Genomic DNA, 22526 nt, shown 5'->3' on the forward strand with positions numbered 1-22526 from the left:
CAGCTCAGTCCCTATATGAAGATTCCGGGAACGCCAGCCTAGGGAGATAGAGTAATCTCGACAGTGTCCACAAGGGGAGGAGTACAAATGTCGCCACGGTATTCGTTCCATTGACCCCACACCTTCACCCACGCCCTGGGTCTACCCCTGGCCACATAAACAGTTTTCTCACGGAACATGGACCAATCCATATTATCCTCCCATTGCGAGAGGGCAGGGGGCCTGGAGGCCCCCCAGAGTTGCGCAATATCTCGCTTCGCGATCATATAGCCCAGGGTGGCCCATCTAGTCTGTGCCACCGAATAGTCCGTGGGCTCCCAAACATTCAAAAGACAGCGGCGAGGTTCCGGTCGCAAGGATATCCCCGTCACCACAGTCATCAGATCAAGCACGGCCACCCAATAAGCAGCCACCATCGGGCACTCCCAAAGAATATGCAGGAAAGTAGCACGCAAACCACATCCACGCTTACACAGTCCATCGGAGGAAAAGCCCATCACCATCAGTCGCGGTCCCGTCACGTACACCCGATGAAGGATCTTCAATTGGACCAAACGGAGTCGAGCCGGTATAGCCACCTCCTTCGGAGAGGAGAGGGCCGATTGCCAATCCTCATCATCAAGTTCCAACCCATCTCCCATCCACTGTTCCCGAAGCCGGGCCAATAAGTCAGTCCGATTGTTAATCAACTTTTTATAAATCAGGGAGATAGTGCTATCAGGAAGATGTTCGTCAAGGATACGGTCTTCAAGTGGGGAAGAGTCAGGCGGAATCTCACCAGGAGCAAACACCGAAACCAAAGCGTGCCTGATCTGTAAATAACGAAAGAATTCCCGACTACTCAGGCCGTAGTCAGCCTGGAGGGCCTGAAACGGGCGCACCGAACCCTTTGAATATACATCCCCCACTTTAGAGATCCCAATCAAGTCCCAACGGTCGAAACCCTTGGAAGACCAAAGACCGCCCAGACGTTCTGAAGCATAAAGCGGCGTCGCCAACGTCAAGCGATCCTCCCAGCCCAGGCTCACATTCGCAGCACGCCACACAGTCAAAGCAGTCAAAGTAGGTCCCACAAGATGGCGCCCAGCGGAGCGAGAATAGAGCACTCTATTAAAGTCACCTCCCGGAAGCTGAAGTTTATCCATCTCAAACGCCGGATTACGACCCGGAGAGAACATAGCGTGATTAATAGCGGACAGATGGGAAGCCCAGTAGTATCTCTTAATGTCGGGGAGCGCCATGCCCCCATCGTACCACGGGATGGAAAGTTTAGCGAGAGCAATGCGCGGTCGCCCATCCCAAATAAGTTGCCTCTGAAGGCTCTCAATCTCCCGAAAATAGGTCTTGGGGATAGGATCATAATAATTCTGGAGAGCGTAGAGAAACCGCGGTAGTGACATCATCTTAAACAGGGCCGCCCGACCCAGTGGAGACAGGGGAAGTTTGCGCCAGCGGGCAACGTCCAAACGGAGCCTAAGCAACGGGGGAAGGAGATTACGATCAAAACGAAGGGACGGATCCAAGGTAACGAACACCCCCAAGTATTTGAAACCATCCCGGACCACCTGAAGAGGAAGTCTACTCGGCAACGGAGGCAAGATACCAGACAAAACGTATACACAGGATTTAGACCAGTTGATGACGAGGCCTGAGTTAGCGCCAAAGGACGCAAGAACGTCAAATAAAACAGATAGAGACTTGCGAGGGGAAGTAAGATACAAGAGGATGTCGTCCGCATAAAGCGAGACGCGGTCTTCGAAGTCCGGGGCCCAACGAATACCTTTAAGGGACGGTTCCCAACGGAGCCAGGCCGCCAACGGTTCAAGAGCGAGCGCGAACAACAGAGGGGACAAGGGGCAGCCCTGACGGGTACCCCTGCCCAAGGAAAAGGGGGCCGACACTCTACCGTTCACTACAACTTGCGCCAGAGGTTCCGCGTACAACAGCCTAATCCAGCTAATAAACTCGCACCCGAATCCGAATTTCTCAAGTGTCGCCCATAAATAGGGCCACTCCACAGTATCAAAGGCCATGGAGGCATCTAGGGACGCCAAAATGGCCGGTTCAGTCAAAAGCCCCGCCCTCGCCAGCGCGCCGTGAAGGCGACGTAAATTCAGGGCAGTGTTGCGATGCGGGATAAAGCCAGACTGATCCGGATGGACCAACTCTCCAAGAACCGAAAGGAGACGGGTCGCCAAAAGTTTAGCCAACACCTTAGGTTCAACGTTCAATAGGGATATGGGCCTATACGAGGAACAGAGGTCACGTGGTTTACCCTCTTTGGGAATGACGACGATCGTCGCCAGACGCTGATCATAGGGAAGCATGTTCCGCTCACGAGATTCTAGAAACATGGCGCGGAGATACGGCGCCACCTTATCGGGGCATAATTTGTACAACTCAATTGGCAAACCGTTCGGGCCCAGTGCTTTGCCCGAACGGAGCGATCGAACTGCATTGGCTATCTCATCATTCGTAAAAGGGGAGTCCAAAGCAATACGGTCCAAGTCGGTGACACAGGGCAAAGCGATATCACGCAGAAGAAGGCGGGAGTCGTCAACATCCCTCACAGACACGGGAGCATATACCACACGGAAATATTCCGCAAAACGATCAACAATGGCGGTCGGATCTATCACTTTCTCACCACTCGCAGACTGAATCACGGGCACCACACGATTAACCCTTTCTTTCTTGTCCAACCACGCTAGGAGTTTTCCCGCTTTGTCACCCACATCATACAATCTGCCCTGCTGCTCACGAAACATCACCTTTGCAGCGTCAGTGACCAGAGATTTATACGCAAACTGTTTGAGACCCAGGGCATGGAGTTTGTCAGGCGTGACACCAGATTCCAACTCGTCCTCCAAAGCAGAGATCTCCCCCTCAAGTTCCACCACCTCCTTCCTCCCTGCCCTCTTAGCTTCAACAATCAAGGAAAGGGCCTGTCCACGAATCACGGTTTTAAAAGCCTCCCACAGGGACACAGCCGAAGAGACCGACCCCTCATTTTCCAGGAAATATGAATCCATGGACTTGAGCAAGAGGGTACGAGTCTCAGGGGAGGAAAGATACCAAGGGTTGATGGGAGCCACTCGGCCCGCCGCCTCTACCCCAACCTCAAAACGAAGCCAGAGCGGCGAGTGATCAGAAATACCCCTCGGCAAGTGTAAAATCTCACGAACCGCCGATGATTGGGCTGCGGGCATCAGGAAATAATCCAGCCGGGACAGACTGCCATGGGCCCCAGAATGGAAGGTGTATTGGAGTTGAGTAGGATGCAACAGTCGCCAGCAGTCCACAAGGCCAAAGGTATCTAAAAACCCACCCAACCACTGCTGAGCCTGCGGGGTATCTCTAGGGGGATGGCGATCGTGAAGGCCGGAAAGCACCGAATTAAAATCACCGGCAAGAAAGAGAGTGCTATCAGGGAGATCCAACAGAACACGGCCCAAGTCAGTAAAAGTAGAGGCCTGCAAACCCGGGGGAACATAAACATTGAAGAGAGATAGGGTGCGGCCTTCATATCTACCCACCAGGACAGTATATCTCCCACGGTCATCATGAATCACCTCATCAATAGCCAAGGGGAGGGAGGTTCGAACAAGAATACCCACACCCCTAGATCCGGAGGTAAACCCTGAGTGCGCCACAAGGCGGTAGCCCCATCTATTCATCGCATAACAAACATTACCAATCAAATGGGTTTCTTGCATGAAAACAATGTCCGGTGACAAACGTCGAATACATTTTAAGACCACACTGCGCTTAATACGATCACCCAGGCCATTAACGTTCCAGGAAAGAAATTTCAACCCTCTACCCCCCATCCCAACCACCCGAGCCAAGACCCCTCGTCCATGAGCTAGACATCAGAAACAGCAGCAAACACAGGAGCAAATCGCCTTGAAAACAACACACAGAAAAGAAAAAACTTCCCAACCCCCCTCCCCCAAACTGAAGAGAAACACCCCCCACCCTGCACCCCTGCAAAAAGCTAAAGAGCCACCCCAACCTGCAGTGTGCCTGTCGCCCAAGAACCCCTATTCTACACAAAGACCCCGGAGGAGGAAAGGTCTCCGTTCCATCCACCCCCCGACCTCAGCAAGAACAAAAATAACAAACGAAAAGACAGAATGATCACAATGTAGAGGAACGCCGGCCAACACCCCTGAGAATGTATTCAAAATAAGACATAAGAGCCGAACAGTTAGATCTCCACACCACCTTCGGCACCGCCAGGGTGAGCGGCGGAGTCTGTCTCAGGAGGACGGTCAGGCAATGAGTCCAGCCAGTCATTAACAGCATCTGGCCGATCAAAGAAAAGGGTACGTTCATTGTATTCAACCCGGAGTCTAGTGGGAAAGAGCATGGCGTAACGTAGGCCCCGATCCCGGAGACGTTTCTTGGCACCACGAAACTCCATACGTTGTCTCTGAACCTGTTGGGAAAAGTCCGGGTAAAAGTTCACCGTAGCGTTCTCAAAGGCCACCGGGCCCTTCACCCGCGAGGCCTGCAGGATAGCGTCCCGGTCTCTATAATGAAAAAGCTTCGCTACAATGGGTCTCGGCGGGGCTCCCGGCTTGACTTTGCCCCCTGGAACACGATGTGCACGTTCCACCGTGAAAAATTTTGTGAGACCAGAAGGGGCCAAATGGTTCAAGACCAGATCCTCAACCAGGAGATCCACCGAGTGGGGTTCAGGGTTTTCCGGTACACCAACCAGGCGAACATTGCAGCGACGCGCCCTATTTTCAAAGTCCTCCAGGCGACGGGTCATGAAGTCATTCCCCCGACGGAGATTTCCAATCTCAGTTTGGAGCTCCGAGACGTCATTCGTAAGGCTAGAGGATTTAATATCCAGTGATTGTACCCTCTCATTCGTCTTGCCGAGATCAGCACGAATCAGATTCACCTCAATAGCCACGGTGTCAAGTTTGTGGGCCAAGGCCTCGTACTGTAGGCCGATGGATTCTCTCACACCCGAGATGGCGCCCATGATATCCTGTAAGGAGGGCTCCGCCGATTCTTCCAAAATTCGTTCGGACGCAATACTAGAACCAGGCAGGGCAGCTCCGGGGGACCCCTTAGAATGGGTATAACGGTCCATGACATTCGATTGAACTGGAGCTCCGCGCAGAGGTGTTTTCGTCTTGCGCGTCTCTCTGTCCCCTCTGCCCGCCATTTTGAAGATGCGTCACAGGACGAGCCACCAGGTTCGACGGGCCCGACACCCAAAGTACAGGATCAAAAGTACATAAAAAGGGGGCACAACTCGGGTGGAGGTCGCCAAACCAGCAAATAGGTCACATGAAAGCCCAACAGCCGATCCGCCTCCAAGTCTCAGTCGCAACACGACATCCACAGCCGTGGCCCAAGTCGGAACAGAATCGAAACCGAAACCTAGGAAGGGGGGACCCACAAGGCCAGATCTCCTGCCGTTGTTGTTCAATTGCAGGACGGCTACAGTACCGCACCCCGTCCCGGGCGCACCTCAAGGGCGGAGCCCAAAAGTTCAGAGCACCATAACTCAGGAATACGAGATCCAAATCGATTCCTGAAAAGTGCCAGGGTAATCAGCCAAGCGTCCCCTACACGAATTCTTGCAAGAAATCAGGATTCAGCCAGGATAAAATGTCGGGAGCGGCGAGGGTCCGGAGAGCGCTGTGCTCAAGCGGCCATCTCGGATGCCCGCCAAGCTCCTCCTCCCAGTTTTGCATTCTTGGACTCGTAATTTCGATTTTAGCATGGCAAGTATTGGATAAAACTTAAAAGTATATCCCGTAAATCCTATGCTTGCTGAAAAATCAGAGCTGGTTGAGAGTTTTGTTTTAATAGTAAATTAATGTCAGTCTCACATTGGAAATGCTAACTAGAGACAGAATTACCATGAGAATTAGTGAAAAGTGGAAATCCTCATTCGTGTACAGTAGCCTTCATATTCAGTGTAATACAGCCGTAATATTTAGTGTAGGGTAACAGTAATAATTATAAAGGAAACTCAGAGCAAACTGGGCTTCATGATCAGAGTCCTGTGGCTATTAAAATCAGTGCCGAGTGGGTAGCATGTGCAGTTTTATTAGGAGTACGGTCACAGTTCTCTGCCTCTCCCAGACTCAAAACAAAAAGTTGTTGTCCTTGTTGAAAGTCAATGCTGTGGGTTTCAACCCTGATTGTTCAAGATTTTGGTTCTTCATTAGGTCAGGATCCCGAAACTTGGCATAAGGGAAAAATAAAGTACTTTTGCAGCATATGCTTCACAAAGGGGCTTGTAAAAATATATGTTGGGAAAGCACACATATCTGTGAAACTTATTAAGTGCAGGCTGTTCAAGAATCAAACAAAAATCTGAAGTGGTTTTTATTGTTTTATTTGGTAAGATTTTAGGACCAAATCTAAGTCTCAATGAAACATGTACCAAGTGCTTTACCTAGTCATGAAGTATTGAGTCCTGTTGCACACTTTAGTTCAGTGACTTCTTAAGAGTTTCTCCTTGCTCAGTTGGGTGTGATTTCTGATATTTATGTTTCCCTCGTCTTCTTTGCTTGATTTTGCTTGTGAGAAAGTGTCCTAGTCATTGAAATGTCACTCATAAGACACTAACATTATGAAAATGTCACAGATAGCAATTTAACACCTTGGCAGCTCTGCACTTCTCAGAAGACCCTTTGACTTTAAGAGTCCTACACATGGAAATAACACAAGATTTGGGGGCAATGGTGTGACATGTACAATGTGGAATGAGGTGTTAGGGTACACTTAAGTCAGTTCTTCATGAAAGGACGGGGCGCACCACCATCCCAGGGGGATGTCTTCTGAGGTACCTTTAGGGCAGCAGCCCCTGGTTCTACACAGAGAAGATAAATTACACTATTTCAAACTGGTTTGTAATTATTTGGGGAATGTTTAACTTTCTCTAAAATATTCCCGTACTGGAGTTCAACAATTACATAGGCCTCCCAGGCAATTGTGTTAAATATTGTACTTGGGCTGCATTTAGAAGAGCACAGCAGCCAAGCTGGAATATACGTAGTTTCCTTTAGAATTATACAGGCATGCAGCAACACCCACAGGGTTAAAGACTAAATACTGTTCAAGACTGGATGTGGAGCATCCACAGATTGACCGTCTCTGTGGCGAAAAACAGGCACACCTGTCACATTAATGTTGGTGGAGTTATCGATCTAAGCCATGTATAAAACAAAGCAGCCTAGTAAAAATTAATTGCACACAGTTATCTTTGAAAATGTTGTTTTGAGCTGTGTAATAAACCTCTGTCATTAACCACACCCACTCACAAACCTACAATTAATTAAACTCTTATTGTGTTGAACATTATTTGCCGGATACGGCCCGGGATATGCGGGTGGGGGGGGGATGGTGGGCCCGACATTAAAAAAAATTAAGGTGGGGGGGCTCAACCTACAAAAGTTTGAAGACCTCTGCTATAGAGCCACAAGTGATAGAGGCTCAGGATACCTGAAATGGCGAATTCAGAAACAGCACCAGACCAGGACCCTGTGATCCAACTCTCAGATGCTTCTCCACACGCACGCTTTGCCAAAGCCAGGATTGGTGGGCGAGCCTCCGCAGTTAGAGCTGCTGCTCTTTGGAATTCTTTTCCAGGAAGTCATTGAAAACATGGCCGTTTGATTTGCCCTAGCTAGTCCCTTTCCCCTGTCTGATCATGCTGCCACTTCTAGCGCCGGGACACCACCGTTGGTGGTAGCCTAGCGCTTTATAAGTGTTTATGGTATGGTATGGTAATAGAATTCCTCCTAACTATTTTTCTGCTCTTTAAATGTTCTCTATTTCACAAATGTTCATATGGAAAATTCCACATTAAAGTACAAATTAATTAACACAAATTATCAGTTCGCACAGAGGATGTAAGATCAAATGTGGCAAATTACGTTCTTGAATCTGTATCTCATGTGAGATTTAAGGATTGCAAAATTGTTCCAAAATTGCAAAGAAGGGACAATATGCCTTTAAAACTGTTAATGCAAAGATGTTTGTACATAGTTTTCGTGAATTCACAACAACCTTTGTTCTTAAATAACCACCCCCCAAGGCTATAGTTGTTTTTTTCCACTATTTCTAATATTTTTTAATACCAGTAAGAAGATGATTTTGATTAAGAGTATGGACAAAGAGATCAGCGTACTATAACTGATCGTCAGGATCGTATAAATGTGATATTATATACAAATATAAGAGATGTGACGAACATTGCATGCTTATGGCAAGGTTAATGGCAGAGGGACGCCAATGAGATTTTGGATTATTTTGGGACTAAGCAAGAACAAAATGATAAGTGTGTGACAGTGTTGTAGGTTTGCATCTATATGATATTGTCCTGAACTTTGTTGTATCAAATAATTGTTTTGTAAGTGAAGAGAATATAGTATTCTCCTGAGGAAGGGAGCGATAACTATAGAAAAGAAACACACCAAGAGAAGTTACATGTAATAAGTATTTTCATTATAATTAAATATTTTATTTCCGTTAAATCATAAAATTAAATTGCAATGAAGAGATAGTTTCTGTTGTGAGCAATCACTATTCCATGTAAAAAAATGCCAGTGTTTTTCTTCTAGGCAACTAATAGTCTGCCTATGTGAAATGAAGTTCAGGAACCTGCCATGCCAGCAATACGTTAGTACTGCGTGCCTCATATCAACATTGTTGCCATAGATTTCATGTTCAATTGCCAACACTTGTCAGCAGGCCCCCAATACAGCTATTGATGGTACTAGCAGAAGTCCGAAAATCTGCAGTATGATTTTAATAGAACACTGACAGCTCTTCTCATCAAAACAGTTCTCCTTTCAATGGGACTGTAATGAACAGTACCTATACAGCTCCTCAGAGTTGTGATACTTTTAGTTGTTGGGACTAGTCTTTCTTAGCAAGGGAGTCATGCCACTGATGGACAGTCCATTTCTCATCAGAGCACCATACTTTTAATTGGACATGACTTTGCCACAAGTGGGTAGTACTTATAATGCAGCTTGGACTACCACACCTGTATCAGTACTTCTCTACAGGCTGTAATAAGTTTTAAAAGGAGAGTTACAGCTCTCTGTAGGACTGCTATATTTTACATGGGAATGTATCGTTATATTTCTGCAGGAAGCAGAGGCAGATTTAAAAACATAAAATGTGCCAGTGTATGCATCATAGCAAATCTTTTGGGTTTGCGCATTTAACTGAGCGTACACCTAGAATTCTATGGTATTCGTAGATTTACGGGCATACTACTTACCACTATGTATACTTCAGCAGATTGTCATACGATCTGGTAGAGCATGCATAGTGGAATGTGTAAAAACATCCTTTTTTCTCCCAAAAAGTAATTATATTTTTCCTCGGGGAAAGTCATTACCTTATTACCCCATGGCATAATGTAATGTACCTTTTCCTTTCGCAGTCATGTAAAACACTTGCTTATGCTATTTGAAGGGCATACTTTGTAGAACTGAATACATACTGCCAAAGGTTTCTAAATACTCGTAAACATTAGACACAGTAGATGTTTATTAAGAATGTTTGTGTAGTGATTCAATCTACCTCCCACAGAAGCAACCTTTGTGTCATACCTGTTCACAGAATTACTATATTAGGCTATCTGCTATACTGGTGGAATGCAAAATCACTCACCCCTGCCCCACCCCCCCATTTTGATCACGCCAGCAACCTTAGTGGCAGCAACTCAGACAAGAACAATACTGTCAAAGCCATAAATGCCTCCAGACCCCAACCACTAATAGGCATTTTCTTCTACATTGTAGAATAATAAATGGACACTTGTTTTTCTGGGATGACCAGTGCCAATCAAGAAAAATAGGATTTCTCCTTAATAAAGAAGGTGGGTGTATGGCAGTGCCTTGCTATCGCTGACCCCCCTCAGCGTGGGAGCAGACTTCCTGCCTGGCTGTGTTACATAATTATTGTAGGGGTGGTGTTATGTGGTATTCCAACACAATGAAGCAGTGGTGTTTTCAGGAAACCTGCTAGTGTAATAGACTTTTTCTCACCAACTGACATGAGGCACAGGCGTGTTAGCAGCACCTGATATGTTTCCAGGCACAAATAATAGCTGGCCACCATACCATTGCTACAGATTGTGTTCATGATGGCTTTTGACTTGACTTTCATTGGCTAAATGGGTCTCATCTTTGGTGAATCAGGTCCATCCTCTTAGGTGAAGAGCCATCTATAATTCCTGAAGGTGATATAGCAAGGGTAATACCATAGTAAAAAGGCATGACACACAATTTTTGTATAGCATAAATGCTCTTTAAACACAGGGATCGCCTAGCTCTTTGTCCAATATGTCAAATATGAACTTAATGTTGAGCACTTGCAATGCTTGTAATCTAAGCACGGGGTGATGACTGGAGCCCAGTTGCTGGAGTGGCCCATCAGCTTTGATGCTTTTCCCTTGCTTCTGTTCTTTAAGATTGTGTCAGAGAATGCACGGAGCATCGTGTCTTTTCCGACCCCTCTTAGAATGATGGGGGGTTGATGGTTGATTCAGCTTATCTGCGGATCGGTACTGTTTCTTTCTGTAGTTCATGGTTTCTTTAGTAGCAAATGGGACTGCTATTTTATTCAGTCCAGATCCAGTCCATGCTCATAATCCTGTCCTGTTGGGGAGGCGGGTCTAAGAATAGTACAAATACATTTCTGCATTGAGAAGTGAATTGTGATGGATTTCATCTCCGGTGGTTGTTTCTGTGCTACGTTTTGAAGTGATGATGCTTGGAGAGTTTCAGGACCCTTTTGATCAGTCACATCAGTTAGTCTGTGTAGGTAAAGAAGATGCAGCTTAGCAACATAAACATAGGTATGGTTTTTGTTCCTTGTGATTGTTTCACAATGAACTATTTTACTGGTCTCTGTCACATCTGTCTGCTCCTGTGGAGACCATACACAAAACCAGAGCTCAAATTCGGCTTTATAAGAAAAGACATATGCACATGTCGGCATGAAGTAATAATTTGCCTCCAAGGAGAGGACCTAGTGCTCAGTGGGAATTTCTTGAAGTTGATGGGCTAGCAGAAAACACATTGACAACGAAACATCTTCAACAAAGACTATCTAGCTACACAAGAAACCTATTGCACTCTGTATAGACTGCTTAAGAGCTTCTGCTCCAAAGGTGGAACTCATGTTTTTATTCCGTATTTTTAGCTCCGTTATTGGAAAAATGTTAACATCAATATAGAATAATATATCCTAAATTTACTGTCTGTGATTTAACACTTTGTTCAACTACTTAGCACTTTAAAAACTGCGTGCTCATTATAATTCCTATAAAGTGGGACATATTTAAAATCCTTTGACGCATTTGCACGGAGCTTGTACACAAACGGCACATTTGCTGTTTTTGTATTGTAAGCACTGAATAAAGGATTTGTTAAGCTTTGTTGAGGTGCTTCCAGCACCTAAATGGTTGTTTTGACGCAGCAATTAATATTTTAAGGACTGATGAGTTTGTCGACTAAACTCTTTTAAACTCCCTTCAGCCTTTTTGGGTTTCGCCTGCCGAAGGCTGCGCTCTGCGCAGCTCTTCAGCGCAGGTGAAATCCTATGTCGTCAATAAGGACTCCTGGAACGTCCCCCGGCTCTCATTGGTTAGCTCCATAAATGGAGGCTAGCCATTGAGTGCCGGATCTGTCCATCAAGGCTGGACCAGATTCGGGGGCGTTCCGGAGATTTTTTCCCAGGGCGGAGTTACGTTTTTTCCCGTTCCCTCCCCTTTCACTGAAAGTGAATTCAGATGCGCTGTCCATTCCCGCCCCCTCCGTGTGCCTTTCCGCCCCCCTTGCTGTCCTGTGCACGTTTCCCGCCGTCCGTGTCCTCTCCCGCCCCCTCCCGCCGTCCGTGTCCTCTCCCGCCCCCCTCCCGCCGTTCGTGTCCTCTCCCGCCCCCTCCCGCCGTCCGTGTCCTCTCCCGCCCCCTCCCGCCGTCCGTGTCCTCTCCCGCCCTCCTCCCGCCGTCCGTGTCCTCCCCCGCCCTCCAGGGCAAAGCTTCGGGCCGGAAAGCGCCCCTATGGCTGCGAGCAAAGTTCCAGGGACTGCTCTTCCGACTGGGCTGCTACATTCAGAGGAACTGCGGCAAATTCCTGGCGGTGGGTCTTCTCATCTTTGGCGCTTTCGCCGTCGGATTACGGGCCGCCAACGTGGAGGAGCTCTGGGTGGAAGGTAAGATGTGACCCTTGTTACAACATCCTATTAACAGCTCACAGACAGGCCTTCATTGCGGGTGTAAAATATCTTGCTTAAAGGCGAAAGTGAACGTCATAACGGAAAATATTCTATCCATATGGATTATAACAACATTAGTCATTGATATTTTTGTTTTTTTGAGCGTGCTGTTGCTCTTTGCGAAAGTTTGCAGAGTTGCCATCTACCTCATTATCAGCAGCAACGTCTATTACAAGTAAATGGTTGTTTATCCGGCACTTTGCATGCCGGGACTCGTAGTTTGGAAGTTCCTGTGCCAACGTGATTTTTTAAGTCCGAACATGCAAAGTGGTGAAGGTAAAAGTAGGTGACCATAAAAAGGTGCACGCGATGACACGGCGAGTCTCAGTTTGTTGCGCAACAGAAGATTTTGCACTAGGTAAACAAACGGCCTGCAGCCGAGGGCCCTTCTCATCTGACTGAACGCCTCCTCGTGCCACACAGAATGCTTACCGAGGTCGGGTGCTTACGCCTTGCACTTTTCTCCCCCGCCAGGGGAGGGGGCAGACACAGTGGCCATATGATCTGTGGGTCCGGCGGTATCGGGGTGCTGACTCGAATCTAGGGTGCGCCAGGAATAACAAGCGTGAAGGGGGCCGGGAGAGAAGGGGCAGGGTCTTAACCAGTGCGGGGAGGACCCAGACCTACAGCGGCCTCACGACGGGGGGAGAAACCGGGAGCTGAGACCCCAGGACCGGGGAGAACCGGAGCCCCCCTGCCTGCTGGGACTGCAGCCAGCGGCACAGTGGAAAACCAGGAGGGGACAAGCTTTAGGTGAGATGGGGTGGAGCCTCTGGCTGGGGGGTGGAGGGGTTGAGTGGCATCTGTAGGGGGAGGGATAACTGACCCCGAGATCCCGTCACCCTGGCCCCCAGAAGCCTGCCCTGAGACCAAGCTTCCAAGACCGCCGGGTCAGGCTCTCCCTAAACACTGCTCGAGCAGCTCCCCATTGCTTCTAAGCACTATATGCCCACTAGACAAATGACGAGGAAAAATCATGTACCTGGACCCTGGGAGTAGAATATAAAGGAGAAGAAGGGTGTCTGCTAGAAAACTGAACACATTGCTGCTGGTGAACCTTACAAGTATATACATGGCACAAGGAGAGAGAGAGCACCAACAGGTTTTCATCCTTTCTGCCATTAAAGTGGTTGTCACTCTGGCAAGATGGTTTGTACCATGACCTCATCGCTGTAATGTAGAGGTCTCAATAAAAGGCAGCTCGCTGTTCCTTTCTTCTGAGGTCGATAAACGGAGTACTGTTAAATGAGCTGTTAACAGCATCTGTTATTTACCGTGCTAAGAGAAGGCAGAGGTGTAGTTTGAAGCGCTATATAAAAAGCCCATATTATTCAGCATGACGTTGGTGATTCGTGTTTGTATGTTGATTTATTAGTTCTTCCAATGTGTGTAATGGTAGGACTAATCAACATTTTAGTGCGTTTCCTGAGAGACAATTAGCATTTCCCTTAAATGCCAAACAGGTGAGATCAGTTGGTCGTGCATTTTTAGGTTTGAGGATGTTTGGAAGGTTATGGTGTTTATTTTGTACTGTGTAATTTTTGTCTTTAAGTATTGACTACTTATTCATTTGTACTCAAGGCTGGTGCTACTTTTAAGCAATTGGAGACGGCTGCCTTATGGTCCCTCCGCAAATATCCATAGAGTGCTGTAAATGGTCTTAAAAATGTACCTCTCGCTGATGGACACGCAGCACCCAAACAGCAAAATGTAAATTTGCCTGGGCTCTTACACTGAAACTGTTTGTAGTGTTTGATACTCCCCCTCGTTGTGCTTGCCTTCCTGCCCCCCCTCGTTGTGCTTGCTTTCCTGCCCCCCCTGGTTGTGCTTGCTTTCCTGCCCCCCTGGTTGTGCTTGCTTTCCTGCCCCCCCTGGTTGTGCTTGCTCTCCGCTCCGTCCGTAGGGTACAATAGTTCTCACATTTGCGAGATATTGAGCTATTGGCAATGTAAATGACAATGCCATTTATTTATCTGTTTTCAAAACCAGCACATAAATATAAATTTTGTCATTTACAATGCCAATAGCTCTAACTTCTCCAAAGGCGAAACCGTTGCATTGTAAATGCTTGTTTATAATTTCTGCCAGTCGAGACACTAACAATTACCTTAAGGCAGTTTTGACAGGTCATGCTTATAAAAATGTGCAGTTGCTTTCTATTATGCTTCTTGCGACGAATAATAGTACCATCGCGCTTTTCAAGGTGCAGCTCGTGCAGTAAAACAATTGTTTTTTAAGGCCTCTCTAAATTTTAACCGATGTAATGGAAATGTTTGCCCTGCATGGTTGTTATTGCTCATCATTCCCGGTTATCATTCACTTCCATTCCTGATCCTTCCACCCACTCTTTCATGGTGTTCATCTGGGACATAGCACCTCACGAGCTGAAATTAGCATTGTTTTTCTTGAAATCATTTGTAGTGCTGCTATCTTGATTATTCCATTTAGCTATATCAAGATTTACGCATTTGTTCCCTGTTACAGAGTTAAAAAACATTTTATTGAGCATTTTATACTTTGGTTATATCACTGATGTGTTTTTGTACAGTGTGCATTTCTTCTACATAGTACAACGATATGTTTTAAAGGATGTATCAGCTTTACAGCTATCATTCCATTCTGTTCATCCTGCTTTATCTGCAATTTTTCCATTATGATTCCGAATTTAGGTAGCTAGTTTACTGAACACTTAACAATTAACACCATTACAACTTTAAGACTTGTGTCTTATTGTTTTTTGTCTCGTGTATGCATTAAAGAAGGCACTGAAGTTCTCCAGTTCTATTAAATTCTGTTGTCTTTTGTTACTTTTCAGTTGTCCAGGAGATGTATTCATTTCCTAATCAGGCACCTCTACCTAAGACAGGTATCAAAATAACTGCTTTCCCTGCTCCATTTTGAAACTTATAATAACTGGCTGCCTGAGTCAGGGGATTATTAGTCCGGTCATTAACCTTACACCTTCCCTTATTCCTGGACTCCACCCCTGGTTTCCAAATTATTTCTCTCTTCTTAGACAATCCCAGGTGTGGACTAATGATTGATTCCTAAGACCTCCTCTTCTGTCTATATGTACCACTGTGCTTTCCTGGCAAGCAGATTTCTCAACCTTCTTCTGCCTTTAAATAATTGCATATGAGTGAGGTTTCTTCCAGGTCATGGATATTCCCCTTTTGGCGATGAGTAGAGCAAGGTCTCCAAATCGGCACACTGCTAGTTGGTTATCAGGGCATGGCATCAAGCTGAGAAGGCAAATTTCAGGAGTGTTCAAATTAGAATTTTTAGTTACTTCTGTAGGTTTTTTGGTGACCCTCCCTACTACCCAGTATGCTACAATAATCTGTTATGCCCACATTATTTGGCAGAATATGTCTGATGTCGAATATTGGATTAAAAAATATGTAATCTAGCGTTTCCAAATACCTTTGTTGTATTATTCAGTAGCAGTGTCCAATCTGGGACCTCAATGGCTCTGCCTATGTGCATAGACCATTTCTCCCTTAGTCCAGTCAGTTGACCTTTGGTTGAGTTTATTTGAGTTGTGTATATAGTGAAACAGCTCTTTTCTCAATGTCCATCATTAATGATTGTAAGAACTGGGGCCACCAGTTCCCCGGGGGTAGCCTGGCACGAGCAGGTAGGCACCCGAAAGCTTAGGTGTTAAGTGACTACACAGCGTACACATCCACCGAGACAATAAAACGCACGCAATGACGGAGACCACACCAATGAGTTTGATTTTAAACCATATGTTTTTATATAAGATCAAGGTTCAGGGTAATCAAAAATCACAGTATCAATTACTCATCAAAGCATTTCATCAGAGGGGAGTAAAGGGAGCAGTTCAATATCCAATTTAACACGTCGCAATAAACTTTTCATGAAAGGATTAGCATCTCGTTACTTCACAATGAACCAGGGTAAACATTTCATTAAGCATTAACTACCAAGGCACCCCGCGAAGGTGAGCCTCTCATTAAGCATGGACAACCAGCTCATCAGGCAAAGATGGGCATGTCATGTAGCAAGAGTCCACATGTCATCAGGTAAGTAACCTGTTCAGTAGGCAAATCAATTAACTTCTCACCAAGCAAGGGTGAACATTTCATGAAACTCCTTAGCAGGAATAACCTGGACATTAGATAGGAAAACTCCTTAGCCGCAATAACCTTTCCGAATAAGCATAGGTAATTAATTCATTGGCAACATCTCATTGTGAAGACATTACTATCCTCATCCCCTTAGAACACAGGCGACTTTTCCTCAGTGCACCAGGGTAACAATTTCATCAGGTAAACATAAACTATTCCCTAATTAGGAATCAACATTTCACTAGTAATCAGGCAGGAATAATAACATTTCCTTACTCAGACGTCAACAGGGCATTAAGCTGACTCATTCAACGGAGGTAGACCTTCTATTAGCCACATTAAACATTTAGCACTTTGGGCCAGGGGACCATTAAACCAGCACAACAGCGGTACTTCCCGAGGACCTGCCTAGGGGCAGGTTAGCACCACCCGTCCCCCAACGTGGGGTAACTTCAGAAGAATTCAGGCCCCAAATGGCTTACAGGATTCTGGCCCGTCTCAGGGCAATGAATCATCAAGTTAGCAACATCTCAATAACCCAGTTCATTAGGGCAGTAGGCAAAACCACCCATTTCCTGATGCAGGACTGGACATTGCATAATCTCCGTCAAGCAAGCTGGAACATTTCATGGCCCGAGAGTAGACATCTCATTAGGTAAGGGTAAACTAACTCATCAAGCAAGGATGAGCATGACACTAGGCATAAACATTTCATGAGGAAATAACCATTTCAACAGTTAAGCAAACCTTCCATTAAAGCAGAGAGCACTTCACTTCATAACTATGGGCATGTAGTTCACCTTCCGGCAAGCATGAATAAACCTTTAATTAATCCGGGATAACCATTTCCTTTCATCAGCATCTCTTTAGCCCAGAATAAACATTCTCCTTAAACCGGGCTAACCACCCCCTTATGCAGGCTTAGTAAACAGGAGAAAACATTTCCATTTCACAGGAATAAACAATGCCAGAATCACTCCCGGTAGGAATAAGCAGTTTATTGATCAGGGAGAAACATTCCCTTCAATGGGAATAATCAGCTCTTGGAGCAGGAAGGAACATTTCCCTTCAAACCCAGTGCAGGTCCTTGCCTAAAACCAAAGGGTCCTACACCAGTACTGGCCCAGCTCAGGGGCCTGACGGGCTTACAGTCACTTTCCCAGTCTCACAGGGCCAGCTGGGCCCTAGTACAACTCTCCCCGGGGGAGGGGCGAACTCGGGCCTTCCCCGGTCTTCCGCCCTCCTCCCCGGGGGTTACCTTAGTCTTCTTCGGCCATCCGGGCCCTTTCGGAGTGTTCCTCGTAGGGGGGCTCTCGCTCTGAATAGAGCCCTCCGGCGGTGTGGGGGCTGGTCAGGGCCCTCTCTTAGCTGTCGCGGGCAGGTGGGGGCTCACTTTTGATCTTCGGCCCGCCCGGGGCCTGCACTGGCAGATGGGGGGGCTCGGACTCTCTCGGAGCCCTCCCCGATGTCGAAGGGCTGTTCCCGGGCCTCGCGCTGTCTCCGGGGGCCCGGGAGCCAATCAGGCACGGCCTCCGGGAGGGCGCGCCCGCAGCCGCTAATGGCAGTGCGGCCTGCGGGGGCGTGACAATTAAGGCCCAATGAGTGCGCGGCGGGGGCGGAGCTTCCCTCGACGCCCCGTCACGTGAGGCGGGTAGAGGCTTCAGGCCTTGTCGGGCCTACTGCGGCCTGACTGGAATTCCCGGCGGCCCTCTCCTGGCTCCGAGGGCCGCCGGGGCGATGCGGGCGGCAGCAGGGGCCTCAACAATGCAGCGCCTGGCCGCGACGGTGATGGCGGGCCCTCCAAAGGCTTCTGGGCCACGATGGTGATGGACAGCAGCGCGGGGAGAACCGAGACGCTTCCGGGCACAGCGCTATGCAGCGACCACTTCTAGTCGACCGGGGCAGTGGCGGTGAGTGGCACAGGGCTCTCCCCAAGCAGCGCTTCACGGGGGCACACAGCGCCTGAAGGCCAGTTGGCGCTAGGCAATTATAGCACTAGGAAGGCCACAGCACCCCTGACAGTCCAGCGCTTGAGGGGAACACACAGCGCTCTTCTGGCACAGCAGTTCTGGGGTCGACAGCGGGCAGTTCAGTCAGCTGTGGTTGGTTAGGCAGTTCTTGGGGCTAGCGCTATGAAGGAGGAGCGCTTAGCAGTACAGGCAGTTTAGTCAGGAGGATGAGGCAGGACAGCGCTGGGGACACAGGTTGAAGCAAGGGGGCGCAGAGATGGCTCAGCCCAGTACCTGGTTTATCCCCAGTAGTCCTGGTTAGCGCAGTTAGACTTCTTCTTGGCGCTTGATGGTTTTGGCGCCCTTGTGGATAGTTCCTTGTTTCTTGAAGGGGGGTTGAGTTGAGGGCTGCTGCCAGGATTCCTCAGCAGGTCACTGTAGATGGTCCCTGGGTTCCCCTCCTGCCGGGCCAGATCAGTGGGCTAGTTCAGGGTTCCTCACTCTACTTGGAAGGCAGCATCTCAGCCCTGACACTCCCAGTGGCATAGGCCCCTGACTAGGCCATACCGCCTAAATCTCCTGCGTGGGTCCCCCAGGACAGTGATGCCCCACCTGACTAGAAAGTTTCCCTCCCTTTCTTTATATAGGTCCAGGTCAGGTGACCACCCTCTAAGGCGGCAAAAATAGGCTCCACCCCTATTCTAGAAGATGCCAGGAGCTTCCCTACTCTAACTGTGGGCAGGCAAGGCAGGCTGGAATGGCTACAATGTTTAGGGGTTCCAGCCAGCTCCTGGCAACTAGAATGCGCCTGAAAAGACCACGCCGCAGTAGCAGGGGTCAGTGGCAGCCATGTTGCGGGTAGAGAGCACCTGCACCTAGCATATATTTCAATATTACACAGGGCATCTCAACCTCACAGGGCCTATACAACTTCATTACTGTGGGGGGACCTCCTGAATTAGGGGAGCGAAAAACAAATTTTTTTTGGGAAAAGGGCCAAGTCCAACAATGATAAATTCAGTTTTTCTTTCTTCGGGGTTCTTTAGTTTCACTTTCCCACAACACTTCCATCAAATTGTTGATGCTAATGTGTTTAAAAAACTATCCCAGTGGTATCCCATTCTAATGTGTCATGTTATGGAATTGCTTAAAAAAACACATCATTATTTAAGTTTCTCTGTGTAGTAACCTCTTCCGATGCCCAATATACAACTGTGTGACTCAGTCTGTCACCTATTCCCTATAGGCTCCAAATTATGACACTCACTTGAGGTTAGTATATAGTAGAGAAGGCCATTTCATAGCTACTTCCATTAAACAAAGTGCTTCAACATTATAAACAGATATGTACAGCTACAGAGTCGAAGGATTTCTCCACCACTGTTCATGATCTTTATGGGGGACATTTCTAGCATGTGAAAGAGCCATCTGATATTGGGAAAGGTGCTCTACCCTGCTGTCACCGATTCACCAGGACCTGTGTTAGAACTTAATAGTCAAAATTTATCATTGACAATGGATGATACGCTGACCACACTGTTCAATCACGTCCCGACTTTGGAAGGGAGCAATTATAAGACCCATCGATAAAAAGGATGATGCAAAAAAAAAAAAACCTACAGTCTAATTATTCTACTTTGACGTAGGTGAAAAGCTGTTTTCCAGAAATAATTTACAATAATATAATTCCCAGAGAACAGGGGTGTGGAAGGAAAGACAATCTATATTAGTCCATTTCTTTACTCTGTGGTCACTGGCGTGAAAGTCTGTGGAGCAACGGGGTAATTTGTTATGCTGCTTCATAGACTTTCGAGCGGCATTTGTCTTGGTGTATTGCGAAGTCTTATGGGAAACTATCAATAATGGCTTGCGACAAGGCTGTGTATTGCCCGCTTGCTTTTCTCTTTGTTTTTAGCAAATTTTACCCACAGTTTTCGCTACATATATATTAAGCCCTAAAATGAATGCCACATACATAGCATACCACCTATATGCAGATGATCTCATTGAAATGGATATGACGGAGATAGGCCTCAAAAGGAAGTTAGACACATTTGAGGAATACTGTAGGAAGGAAAAGTTGTTGGTGAATATGGATAAAACCAACTTGGTAGCATTTGGACTAAAATCAGAAAAGTTTAATTGGCATCTATGAACCACCAGTAAAATAGAGATAGTAAATAAATAAAAAAATTAGGGGTATCGCTCGGGGAGAAATGACAGTGGAAGGAACATATTGAATTGCTTCAATCAAGAGTGTTCTCAGTCGGGGGTCTTAAAAACTTTATTAAAACATTGGAATGTTGGGAGGTCCATTGAAAACAGTGGAGTGCTCCGGGCTTATAATGGCTGGTATAAGCCTGGAGCTCTGTGCGGTAACAAGGATCCCCTGTGTCTAAAAATGACTTCTAGGGCAGGGTCAAACAGTGTGTGGGTATCTCCCTAGACAATCCGCTGCCTGTGCCGTAATGGATAAGTTCAGATTTTTTATCTTGTATATTTTTATCCTTTTTTAAAATACAGAATAAATCTAGATTTCTTATATCTGTTTTGCTTGGTTTGTTTTGACCAATTACAAACTTAGCATTTAGCATGACGTATTGATGCACTGTTCAGATTGTCTAGGGAGATACCCACACACTAAGCCTGGAGCTCCAACATTCCAATGTTTCTTTGTTCACAGCTCTGGCTGTGAACAAATGCTACAAGGAGCCGGAGGGGATTCCAATCCCCTCACGTTCCCATAAGGCTTTGTTCTTTTTTTTTTAGAACATTCTGACTCTAGTGGCAGAATGTTCTAATAGCCTTATAGCCCTTGGAATGTTGGAGCTCCAGGCTTATACCAGCCATTATAAGCCCGGAGCACTCCATTGTTTTCAATGGACCTCCTAACATTCCAATGTTCTAATATAGCCTTATAGCCCGCCGTAGCGGGCTATACCGGCTATTAAAGGACCGCTGAATCGTTAAAGGCCCGAGCCGAAGGCGAGGGACTTTAACGAAACAGCGGAACTTTAATAGCCGGTATAGCCCTGCTACGAAGGGCTATAAGGCTATTAGAACATTCTGCCACTAGAGGGCAGAATATTCTAACAAATTAAACAAAGGGTTCTCGAAGCTCGAGGGGATTTAAATCCCCTCGAGCTTCGAGAAGCCTTTGTAGAATATTGGAATGTTGCTCTGCGGGCCTTTACCCGCCCTTAGAAGCAGGGAGCACTCCATTGTCTGCAATTGAGCTCCCAACATTCCAATGTTCTAATAAAGATTATGGAGAACTGTCTTTAAGACCAGTCCTGTCTGCTTACGAAGCTATGATTCAACCATTTCAATATGGAGTGGGATTGCTAAACCTTAGCAGAAAACATGTGGGAGTATGAAGATGGAAAATGCCAAAAAGCATGCTGTTGCTACCAAAATCAACAGTGGTCCAGGCTATAAGAATGGAAGCAAGTGTAATAGCCTGGAGATATTTGGCATGTGCACAGGTGGTAAGATTTTGGCGATTTTTGGAAAGTGGGGAAGGGCAAAAGATCTCCACCCTCTGTAAAAAGGATATTGTACAGAGTGAGTTGAAATGGTGAAAGGGGGTCAGAAAGAACCTAGAAGACAGATGTAGGAGACAGGGATAAAATATAGGAAGCAAAAATATCCACCACTAAGGCACAACTCCGCATAATCTCTAAAAAAAACGAGCCAGAGAACATGAGGTACTTAAGTGTTAAAGCATTAACCTGATTTGCCTAACTCTTTTGGCAAAACGAGGGATGGATCCCTTATATAGATGCTTTACCAAATGCCTTTCTCAGACACGAGCTGTTAAATATTTTTTTTTATAAACAACACATTATGCTTTTACACTTGTCATTTAGTACAAGTTCAGTCGCTCAAGAGTAACTTCCCATTCAGCTGACATTAACGTGGTCTTGACTGGAGTCTGTAATGTCACCTGTACTCAACCTGAGCCGCTTTAGTTCGCTAGACCCAACAACTTGCCCCTGGGTTCTCCTGCAAGGCACACCAATCAAGTCCTCTGCGCCAGCGAGAGCTCTTGGGGGGGGGGGGGTGCTTTCCAGACAACAGCTATATCTCTTTTGGCCACCATGGTGGCAGTTCCTAGGAAAGCTCTTGTCTGCCCGAGAGCCACCCACACCCTCCATGACTCCCAGGATAAGAACCAGGGGCTCAGGGGGACCTCCCATCCCAGTGTCGCA

The 22526-nt window shown here is 46.8% G+C and overlaps 1 protein-coding gene across 7 annotated transcripts in view; it reads left to right on the top strand.

Annotated features, from left to right (window-relative positions):
* KIF17 (kinesin family member 17) overlaps positions 1-22526 on the top strand; it is a 542173-nt gene that overhangs the window by 173051 nt on the left and 346596 nt on the right. The window lies entirely within an intron of this gene.

This window comes from Lissotriton helveticus, chromosome 5_1 (assembly GCF_964261635.1).
Source record: "Lissotriton helveticus chromosome 5_1, aLisHel1.1, whole genome shotgun sequence".
NCBI classification, from domain to species: domain Eukaryota; kingdom Metazoa; phylum Chordata; class Amphibia; order Caudata; family Salamandridae; genus Lissotriton; species Lissotriton helveticus.